The sequence below is a fragment of the Castor canadensis genome, chromosome 6 (genome assembly GCF_047511655.1).
Source record: "Castor canadensis chromosome 6, mCasCan1.hap1v2, whole genome shotgun sequence".
Taxonomy (NCBI): Eukaryota; Metazoa; Chordata; class Mammalia; order Rodentia; family Castoridae; genus Castor; species Castor canadensis.
Genome location: NC_133391.1, coordinates 117540138 through 117552205, shown reverse-complemented (window position 1 = coordinate 117552205; position 12068 = coordinate 117540138). Strand labels below are relative to the sequence as shown.

Genomic DNA, 12068 nt, shown 5'->3' with positions numbered 1-12068 from the left:
ATTCCCAAGAGGCAGCTTGTACCACAGGTACACACCTTGTAGAGCTCAGGGGCCTCCTGAATTGGAGCTAGGGAAAGTCCAGAAAGCCCATTAATGTTGTTCTAATTTTAAGCAAGTACCCTAAAAATACTGTTTCCAAAGAGAAATAATACTTCTTTCTTCCTCAAGTCTCAGATCCATCAATTTCATCACAAATTTACTGTTAAAAAAAAATACTCTGTGCTGGAAAGAAGTAGGTTGATTCTCAGTGAGACACAGGTTGAAAATGTTAACCAGCATTCCTCTGTCCAAAACAACAGGGTGGAAAGGATAGAAGCAGCAGAATAACGAAACAAGATTGATGGGGTATTGATAATGTTGAAACTGGAAGATTGATTGGGTATTGATAATGTTGGAACAGAATGATAGGCACTTGGAGGTTTGTAGCACTATTCTTTCTAGTTTAAATATGTTTGAATTTGTTTTCATAATTCCCTGAGCTTTAAGAAGGCAGCAAGGCATTTAAGGTAACCGGATGATTGAAAATCAGGCTCTACCTCCTTAGTAATGAGGTTTCTCATTCTATATAACCACTTCTTTCTAAAAATTTTCCATAGCTATCCAGATAATTCATTTGATAATTAGCCACTCGGGGCTAGTCAACTTCTCTTCCACTACTGCTTACTGGTATTAACTGCTTTATTGTTAACTTTCATACTTATAAATCTTGTATCTTCAACTTGATTGTTTACTTCTTTAAAGGGAGAGCAAGCTTATGTTTTTGATTTCACAAAGTACTTAAGAGTAACTTATAGATGGCAGAAATTCAGTAAATGTTTGTTGATTCAATTTATTTAACTTCTTATCATCTCTAACAGCCAGGATCTATCCAAGACCACCATTCTATGTTCTTTGAGTTAACACCTTTCATGATGGTCCTCGGAGTTCTAAGAAACGTTTGTGCATCCATTCATGGTTTTGCACTGTTATCCTTTCTCTTGGCTTCAGTACCATTATATAGCAGATTTGGCCTTTATGCTACCATTAAACCAATAGAGTGTGATTTCTAAACACTGAGAGTAGAGAGATGGATTAATCTTGTTACAGTAATATGAAGTAAGAATACTCCCCCATATACACACAGATCTCACTCAACAAAGTTGTAATAAAACAAAAAGGGGACTTAGTTACCTTCTATTATATTCACTCTGTATTGTTTTAAATATTCAAATACTTTCAAAAGAAATGGGTATAATATGCTTATTGACCTATTTATAAGCCATGAAATAAGTATAGCCATTTACATGAGCAATTATCCTTATAAGAGGTTAGGGGTCTCCTGAAAACTATCAAGTGACTGTGGTCAGTTGCTGACCAGCAATCTTCTGCCTACAATTCACTTTGCCCACCCACATAAAAACTGAAGGTTTGCTTGGTCCCACTCACTAAGTATCAACCTGCAGCAGTTTGAAAACCATCTTGTCACATACTAGCATTTGTCCATGTGTAGTGGCTGCCTGGAGTGGGGTGAAGCAAATATTTCTAAAACCACATCCAGCTCAAAAGGCACTTGACCCATAAGTCTGCAGCCTCTGGCTGAAGCAAAACTTGAGACGCTGAGCTCCCCAATGGCAAAGATTCTGCTTTCTTCACCTTTATGTCTCTCTACCCGTCCTTTCTTCTCCCCAGACTTAGTCCAGGATCCACCATGAAGTTGAGACCATTTGAGAAGACACAGTGGCTTAGATGTCTCTGTGCCCACCATAGATCTGTGTATTCTTTGTCATACTTAGTTTTCACTCCCCTTCTTGTGGAAAAGACCCCACTTTCATTTGGAAATCCATTCATCACTTATTTTCAGTCTCTGTGGTTCCAAGGGAGACAACTCATTATGACATGTAATTCAGGCCACCCAAAGTCATCAGTGCACTTCTAGTAAATTGATTTTATCAGGGCCAGTAGGGGGGCATTGATGTTTTTCTCTGAGGTTTGGGAGGAAAAGAACCACTCTTCTTTCTTACTGGATTCAAAGATAATAAACATCTTGTTGTCACATGGAATTGAGATTTTTTAAGCTAACAACAATGAATAAAATGACCAAGTTGAAATATGATGGTGACAATGACAGTCAAGAAGACACCAACTGAGTCCCCAAACCTATCATTCCTGAGCCTGTTCATCTCTCATAATTGATTCCTTTTCTGGGGAAATCGTATTGAGGATTTTTGTGTGTCACTTATAACTGACATAGAGTCCCTAAGATGAACCTTGTACAGACTGCAGAAATAATCATATCTACTGAAGAGCATGAGAACAAGCTGTGGTTATGCCGGTGTTAGGAAAGATTGGGTCCTGGCAATAGAAAACATAGCAATTCAAAGGCAAAAGTTTTAGGAAGTGACTCCTACTTGGATCTGCTTTTTATTTTACATCTCTGCTCCCTTCTGTGAGCACTAACAATTGAGAATAGTCTACCTACTATATAAGCACTTCAACAGCTGTCCAATTGGGCCAGTAAGGGGAGTTTGATTGCTGCGTTGCCTGTAAGAGCAGTGTGTTGGGGACAATCACCAAAGTGAGAAGAGAAGCCTTGTGGAGAAGAGGAAGGATGGACCAGGCAGCTGCGGGACAATTAGTTGCCAGCTACAGGCAGGACCAAAGCACTGGGAAGAATAATCCAGTTCTATACACCTTGGACTTTTTCCACAGGAGGTAATGAGGAGGGGCCATACCCCTTATTCAAAACAGTAGTTCTTAGGATGAAATTGTTCATAAAAGTGTCTGGGTTTTGGCAGTTTCATTTCATTACTCAAGTACTAGGTCATGTCAAAACATTGTCCAGAGTGGGGGTGTAGCTCAGTGCTAGAGCTTGTACTTAAGATGTACCAGGTCCTGGGTTCTACACCCAGTACCAATTTTTAAAAATGCCCATTGCTTAGTGAATATCTGACATTATTAACCTTGAGTAACTTGAAGAACAGTAGGGCGTTGGCCTCAACCAGGGTCTCTTCATCTTATGATGATATTTTTCCTAACCAAAAATAGTGGCTTCCTGCTTCCCCTAGATCAGGCGTCTTTCCACATCAATGCTGAAATCTAATTTCAGCTCCAGGAAAATGCATCTGCTGTGTCTCCTCAGAGTTGCTCTTGGACATAAAACTTTTTTTCTTGGCTACACCCCCACACGAATCCTGCAGGAAAGGGTCACACAAGTATCTATAAAGGGACAATCAGCAAAGATTGCCTTTCTTCTCTCTCTCCTTTTTCCTTTTAGCTCTGAGCTATGAACATGCTTAAAAGTGCAAGTGATGAGGTCAGTTCTGAATGGTCTTTGTTCTTCGGGTAAGTTCAAAGGTACCAAAAGTCAGCCTCTGAGCCTAGAGGGAAAATGCTTTCTACTTAGCTACAGAAAGACTTTAAAGTCTGAGGGCTTCACAGAAATTCAAAGGTGAGAACCAAGAAGGAAGCTGAAGATTGTTCCCTGCCATAGGAAGATATGGCTTTTTCTTTATCTTTTCTGCAGGCAAATCAGATTCACACGACTGTACCTTTAGAACAATTAGACACACCTAGAAGATTGGAAGGGAATGCCAAGAAAATGTCCCTGGGAGAGAAACAGTGAACATTCTGACATTATATACACTGATTGGCTTTTTAAATTTTGAGGCCTTTTCACACAGATTTTCCTCTGATAAAAATGCAAGCATCAGAGCCATGTGCCTAAGTGTTTTCTCTCTGTGCCGGCCGGAGCAGCTGGCAAAACAGGATCCAGGACTGATGAAACCACCTGACAGGCGTCTGCAGGACAGGGTCTGAAAGATGTCTGAATTTTAAAAAGGTGCTAATTGCTCAAAGGATGAAATAATTCCTCTGAAACCTAACCCACTACCATAATAGGACCCAGAAGATACTGAGAGACACTCAGAGAGAAAACCTGCTTGTTTTCTAACTCCTGATGCTCCAGAGGAAAACCACACCCAAAGAACCAGCATGTGGAAGAATGCTGTGGATGGAGTTTTTAAGCACTGATGAGCCCTTAAAGAACTAGTCAAACTTCAACTTCAGCAACTGAGCAAGAAATAAAGCAGCAAAAACATCTATCACCAAAGAACTACTGGAAATGAGGCAATGTCTCCCAGCTCTAGCCTTCCAACAGCTATTGCCGAGGAAGACAAGGAAGGGTCATGGCCCAAGGGAAGTGGAGGAATGTCACATTCTCACACTCAATACCATTGGCCCTTCAGGGAGAAACCCTGCTCCACACCTGGGCCCTAGTACACTCCTTTGACGCATACAATCAACAGCTGATAAGAATTTATCAAACACATAACATCCTATGTGAGGAGGCAGTGAAACCAAATGAAGACTAACATGGCCAGATGCTATCGGAACCACTCAGGACCTGGGGACTTTGGAGCCAATCACCATGTTTTATATGGTCACAGAATCTCCACATTTGAGGGTTCTCAAAGATTCTAGGCTCACCGCTAGTCATTTCCCACCCCTGTTTTTATCTAACTAACTGGATATCTGAAGACAAGTAAATAACTCCTTATCTAACACCCCAAAATACATCAAACCAAGATCCTCAGCTCTTGATTCCCATTCCCAATGGCATTAGGACAAGAATGGATGGGCCAAATCAAAGAATCAGGATAAGTGTTCTATGCCCCCGGTGAACAATTAAGATATTACTGCTGCCTACAAAAATATGATCTAAACAAATAACAGCGTAAAATCATCCCGAGGTTATTCAATATGCAAACAAAACACATTCACCTCTGGCCATATCTCCAGGAATTAACCGAGTACAAAATATCACACAGAAATGGGGGTACTCTTGTGGTAATGTAGAAGGGTAATGGTTTTACAAAATACAGCAGTGAGCCCAGTGTCCCCGTTTCCCTCCTGTTTCCTTCTTTGCTTCTTCCTTCCATAGAGACAGCAGTGCACAATGAGGGAATCGCCAAGATTTCTAAACAGAGAGCATGATTTACAGATGAATCACGGCTGTGTGGCCTACAGCACTCGGGGGGAGTCGCTCTCAGATGGTAATGGCCTCATTACTGATGTTATGGAGGCGGCAGCATGTCTTCTCTGAAAGATAAAGCAGTATTACCCACACTTCATAGGACAAATTAAATTCCTTTGAGCTTATTTACCAACTTGAAGCTGGTGTATTCTCTGTGAATGGAATTTCAAAGTGAGATTATGCTAATAGCTCATCCTAGTGGCTCTCAGGAGAGGGACAGCTAGTCACATAGTGTCTTGCTCAAATAGCCTAGCCCACATGCAGACTATGCTGGTATTGCCGGACTCCCTGACTAGATTTTTGATGTGGTGGTCTTTTGTTTTGTGTGCTTGTTTTGGGAGAGAGAGAATACTGATTACCATTGGGAATATCTACTATGGAGGCCTTGTGGCTTCTGGCTCATCTATTATTTATTGAGTATCTACTATGTGCCAGGCTCTGTGCTTAGTCTATCTGTGTCCATTATCTCATTTAAAGACAATAATTATCTCTTGAGGTAGACATCATTTCTCCCCATTATACAAACTAATACACCAAGAAATTAGGCTTACTGTTCAATGCAAATGAATAGTTATTAACCAAAAAACTCAGCCAGTCACGGTGACACACCTGTAATCCCAGCACTTGAGAAACTGAGGCAGGAGGATCACAAGTTTGAGATCAGCCTGAGTTGCATAGTGAGACCTTGACTCAAACAAAAACAAAAACACAGAAACAAAAAAAAAATAAAAGAAAGGAAAGAAAGAAAGAAAAAAATCAGAAGCTCTATATGTATCCATTCACTATCTCGGAGCTACTTCTCCAGCACCGTAGCTTTGCCCAACATCATCAGAACCAGGAAGGAGCTGCCATCAGTCTGTGACCTGTAGCTACTTAAACATGTCTGCAATATTCGCAAATTTACAAACCTGACTGTCAGCATTTGCTTAGCTTGTTAATAAAGTGCTTGACACACTTTGCAGTCACTGGGAATCCAAGGACAGCAGAAGCATTTCTTTCTTCTTCTGTACATGACAACCTACAACTGAACCTCAGAGTCACACCCAGGTGGCTGAAAGAAGTCAGTTGGCCATCTGCATCCATTGTTTCCGCATCTATAGATCCAATGACAGCAGATCAAAAATACATGAAAAAATTTGTCTGTACTGAACACATACAACTTTTTTTCTTGTTTTCTTAAGCCATATAACCAAATAATTATTTACCCAACACTTGCGTTGTACTACATGGTATAAGTAATCTAAAGATAATTTAAAGTACATGGAAGGATGGCATAGATTAAATGCAAATACACCATTTCACATAAGCAACATGAGCATCTGAGAATTTTGGAACCAATACCCAATGCACGCTGAAAGATTACTGTATTTAGGGTTTATGAAAATAAAAAACACGCAAGTGATATGTGGATCACCCACTGTTGCCAGCCCTCTGCTACCTACTGCCTACTTTCCTATCTGGCCTCTTGGGCAAAAGATAATGATCAAAGTAGTGATTTCATCATACTAGAAGATTCCCATATTAGTATGGGATAGTTGTATTCAGAGAGGATAGACCCCAAAATTAAAAAGCATTTTTAATTATATGTACTCTGGTTAATACAGAGAATTATGATAGGGAGAGAACCAAGTCGAAAAATACCAGTTCTCATGGAAGGCTGAGGTAGGAGGATTGAGGTCCAAGCCCAGTCCACGCAAACTAAAAGCAAAAGGGTTGGGGGTGTGGCCCTAGCAAGCATGAGGCCTTGGGTTCAATCCCTGTAGGGGATATATATCTTCTCAACATGAAGACCAGCTGAGCTTTTAGTCATTTCTGTGCCATCTATATTTATTTTATTACAGCAAATAAGCATGGCCCACCCTAGTGGGAATAACTATGGTTACATAACTCTACATCGAAATTTTATCAGACTGGAATCTGTTCAGCTTTTCTCTGAATCCATGTCTCCCAAGTTTGCTTGGCATGTGGTCCACAAGAAATCACTACTCTTCCAAGAACAGCTATTGAGACAGTCAAGGTCAAGGGTCACCAATTCACCAGGACCCTTCTCAAACTTTCCCACCCAAATCTCCCAGAAGGAGTCAGCACAGGACCTTCAACAAGTGACTGGCAGAAGTCTCATGCTTAATCTCAAAATGTGTGGAAATCTTTCATTTTCCCATAAAAAGTCTACATATCTCAATATAAAAATAATCTTTTGTATTACTCATTACTTAGAGATGACATGTCAGGAAGATGCATCACATGGACCCAGAGTTCCAAGTGCTGCCTTGCATTCTAAGGGTATGAATATGGAATTTAACTCCTTGGTTCTTAAAAATCAGAGTAAAGAACAGAGTGGGAAGAAACTGAGGGGCAGAGTTAAATGTATGGTAACAACAAGATCAGACCAAGCTGCCTATTTTAAAAAAGACAGTGCAAATGTGTGTGCTTTGTGTCCCAGTTATGTGGGTAATACAGCCATCATTTCACAGAAAGGAACACTGGTCACAGAGCACTGAATGGCTTCTTTCCCTGCCAGGATTCTGGTCGGTGCCCAAGAAGCTGATTCCTCAGATTTCTACACTACTGACCCAGCCCGGAAACCACCAGGGAGCCTTTCTGGTCTCCTACTCCCTCCTCAGCAGGTTGCTGAGGAGGTGAGTGAGCCACTGTGGCTCTTGGCTGCCCCTGCTTGACAAATCCAGTCTCCCTCCTGGTTGGGCTCCTTAGAAAGAATAGGGACCAGGGTATAGAAGTGGCTTCCTTGGTGGGGGTCTGCTACACAGTGCAGGCTGTGTTGTCAGCAGGCTTTATCTGGCCATCTGTTTGTGTCTGTGAGGATGGTTGCCATGACACCAGGTCTGTGGGCAGTGAGTGAGGTATGTGGGGGCCAAGCAGGACCCACAGCAGAACTGATAGCCAGGTGGAGCATATAACACGGTAGAACCTCAGAAATCCTGGGAGGTGCTGGGAGGGAAGCCAAGCCTGAATAAACCTGGAGTACAGCAGAGAGGGGTAGGCAATGCAGGGAGGGGCAAAGGAAGATTCTGGAAGTTCTATGAGGTTCCATCAGAGGTAGTGTTGTTCCTAAATTTCCCTCAGAAAGGTTCTTAGTCTCCCTTTATTGCAGGACCTCCTTGGGCAATCATGGCTGCCTTTGGCTCTCAGCCAGGGCTGTCCCTCATTTGGTGCCTCCCATGTGCCTCAGCCTCTGTGCCTACTTCTCCCTCAGTCTCGCTACCATATCACCCACCACACCATCACCTTCCTGCTCTGGGAAGCTCCTCTGCTGAGTCTCTAGGAAGTCCCTAAGATACTTATCATGGCTCTGGTGTCTACACCGGATACAATAAAGCTGTGGGTGTCTGCTGGCAGAGCAGCAAGTCAGACCCAAACAGGAAAAAATCAGAACAGGAAATCTCAAAAGAATTAAGTTAAAATAATTTCTACAACATCCAAGCAAAAAAGCAGTGTGTGCACAGGAGCTAAGCCTCTGCTTTCTCCTGAATACTGGGGGATATGGGGGGGGTGCAATGTCTTCTATTCTGATGTGAGGATCAAATCAAAAAAGAAGGGAAAGGAAAAAGAGAGAAAAGAGAAAGAGGAGATGACCTCAAGAGTCAGGGAAAGAGGCTATTTCAGAGTCAAGGAGTTTTTAGAGTAAATCACCTTCAGACTTCACACACCAGAATCTGGAAAAATGGAAGTTATAAGTTCAGAATATATCAGAGTTGAAGTGTAAATCTTCTGTCTGAGTTGGCAGAGGAAATGGAACCTAGGACACTGGAGGTAATGAGAGCTAATATTTAGATACGTACTGTGGACAGTGCTCTCTGCAGAGTATGTTCCAGGTTCAATTCACTTAATGCTCACAGCAACCCTCTCAAGGGTAACATCTCTCTCATTTATAGAAATGAGCCCAGAGAGGGCAAGTGATTTGCACAAGGTCACATAGTTAGTTAGTGGAAGACCCACAGTTTAAATACAGGTGCTCTGATCCAGAACTTACCCTCTTAACCACTTCTCCAGGGTAGGAGAACTTGAGTATGAAACTCTTATTGAGTGTCCCAAAAGCAAAATTAGAAATTCAGCTCACTTTTTCTTGGGCAGTAAGTGCTAGGTTTTGAACCCAGGGTCTTGCTAGACAAGCACTCTATTACTGAGTTATAGTCCCAGCCTGCAAAGTTATGCATTGAGAAAAGAAAGCAATGGGTGGAAAGAAATTTCAAGTAGGTTTTCGAAAGCCATCTAAATAAGAGCAGAGTGTGGCAGGGCTGGACGATGGGTGATGCTATACCACACAGGAGAAAGGAAGGGCTCTCAGACTGGCTGGTCCACAATCTCCACCTTCTTTGCTCTGTGGTAGCTTCTGAGCATTGACTACGTAGAAAACAGGGTTCCATCAGATCATAGTCCATGTCCTGCTTTAAAACACTCAACCTCCAGAGTCCAAGTACCCCTGAGTCTTTTTAAAAACTCAAACTGAAGCTGAGGACAGCAAAGCTGCCCCAGTGTAATTCCTATGGAATGTTGACGAGGGATAACACATTCACGTGGACCAAGGGGGCATCATGCAGACAACGAGCATCCTGGGGTGCTGTTGACCTTTCTGCTCTCATCTCACCCTGTGTACCTTGCCTACTCTCCCCTGACCTGGAGGAGAAATTGCTGGAGACCGTTATCACTAGATCCACTGGCCAAAGACCTGCTGCTTTTGCTATTTTCCAGTATCCTAAGAGTATAGCTTTTGCATCCTCGGCTCTCCATTGGGGAGCCTGAAGAGTCCCTGTGTACTTAGAATAATATTTACGTGGTCTATAGCAGCTCTTCAGATGTAAATTCCTTGGTGGTGGTGGCAGGGGTGGGAGGGTGCGGCGTGGATTGGGGACAAAATTCCGTAAATTTCCCTTAAACTGAACCAAACCTATTTGAATAAATGAAACCCCAGAAGAAAGCAATTCTCTTGCTCATTGCTATGACTTTTCCTGTCTAGGTGCTGCCACGTGACCAAGTTGGACAGTGAGAATCACTAAACACTTTTTCTGATAGAAGAGTAGTAGGGTCTTCCCGCTTGGGTTTCAAACCTTGGGTTCCAAAAGATTCTGAAAATGAAGAGGCACATTGTTTCTTTAAGTGTCTGACAAAACCACAAGGGAGGAAATAAAATCTTGCTGGGTGCTGGGCTTTCTGTTATCCTTTTATTTTTCCCCTTCCTTATGGCAGTACTGATTGGGTGTGTGGGGGGGGTGCTGTTTCCATTGAGTGTATATGAAGAATCTACTTTGAATTGAAAACTCACTTCAGGGAGGAGAGGTTCTCAGCTGTGTTGTTAGGACAGATTGACATGTCTCAAAAACTTATAGGTACTGTGACAAGTGAGGTGTAACTTATAATTAAATGTCAAAGTGTGAGAATGAGTTTCTTTACGAAAGACAAATTAGAACCAACTCAATATTTTCACCATTTCAGTCATCCATAAACCAATTGTGTTAGTCAGCTTTGTGTTACTATCAAAAAGTACCTGAGCAAATCAACTTAAAAGGAAGACAGTTTTATTTTGACTCACAGTTTCAGGGTTTCCAGTCAATGATCAGTTGGCCCTGTAGTGAGGCAGCATATCATGGCAGAGAGTCCCTGGTGCACCAATTTTCACCTTGTGGCAGCTGGAAAAAAATAAGAGGAAGAGAAGGGATTCCCATAATCCCCTCTGAGGATATGCCTCCAGTGATTTAAGACTCCCCACACACACAAGGTCCCACCTTTTAAAAGTTCTACCACCTCCCAATGGCACCAAGCTGAGGCCTTTGAGGAAATTCCAGATCCAAACTATAGCACTCATATTTCACAATATGCTTTACTAAATCACACAGAGAGAATTATAGCCTGCCAGTGAAAGAAGCTGTGTACCTTCCATATACAACCATGGGCCAACCTTCATCCCCTAAGATGACTACCACACAACAACAGCAAAACAGAAAACAAGTTCTAGCCAGGGGATGGAGATGATGGAACACCAGTGTGCTGTTGGTCGGAATGTAAAATCGTGTAGCTGCTATGGTGGTTCCTCACAAAACTGAAAATAGAATGACTGTGTGATCCAGCAATTCACTGGGTACATAGCCAAAAGAATTGAAAAGATATCTGCATGCCTCTGTTCACAGCAGCATTATTCACAACAGCCAAAAGACAGAAGAAGCCCAGGTGTCCAGTGATGGATAGATAAACAGAAGGTACTATGTACATCTGATGGAATTTCATTTAGCCTTAAAAAAGGAAGGAAATTCTGATATATGCTACAAAATGGACATTATACTAAGTGAAATAAGCCAGTGAGGAAAAGACAAATACTGGATGAGTGCATTCAGATAAAAATAATGATAGAGTGGGGTGGTTGACAGGGATGAAAGGGGTTTGTTGTCTAATGGCTACAGAGCTTCAGTTTGCAAGTTGGAAATTCTAGAGACTGGTTGCACAGCAATATGAATGATTGAACACTACTTTGCCAGCTACTCAAAAACCATAAGATAGCAAATTTTATGTTATATATATTTTACCACAATCAGATTGTTTAAAATTAAAAACAGAAAAGATGCCATGGGAGTGTGTCGCCCACAAAGCATCATCTGGCACGTGAGCTCAGTGGAAAAGCCACCTCAGGTGATGAAGTCCTGGGAAGCTGTAATGTTGCCAAGACCTTCTTCCCCTCACTCTGCTTCTCTCCTCCCCCTTACCATCTGTATGGGTTTTTTCCCCCCAGGGCCTTTGCTTTGTGGGATCTCGCTGCTTTGTTCTTTCTCTTTGGAAACTTGCTTTCTCCATCACCTCATACAGTCTGCTTTCTCACTCATCTCCCTGACTCTACCTCTCTCTTCCCCCAAACCTTGCACATCCTACTTCTATTCAAGTACTCCTAAAAGACCTATTTCCTATGTCACTATTCAGCAAAACAAAACATAATACTTTCTTCTAATTACTGCATTGGGTGCAACCTTTACACCCTCTACCAGCAATCCTTGTTCTCTCTTGCTTTCTTCTACAAGCTTCGTTTCTAGCTGGATCAGACACTCCTCACCTC

General features: G+C 42.1%; 1 long non-coding RNA gene across 1 annotated transcript; it reads right to left on the bottom strand.

Moving 5' to 3' along the window:
- Window positions 1-863: 863 nt before the first annotated feature.
- On the bottom strand, window positions 864-10656 carry LOC141423915 (uncharacterized). The gene is made up of 3 exons (XR_012448675.1): window positions 10560-10656; window positions 5920-6105; window positions 864-5076 (listed from the first exon to the last, which is right to left on the bottom strand). It is a non-coding gene; the product is annotated as an uncharacterized lncRNA (long non-coding RNA).
- Between the last annotated feature and the right edge of the window lie 1412 nt (window positions 10657-12068).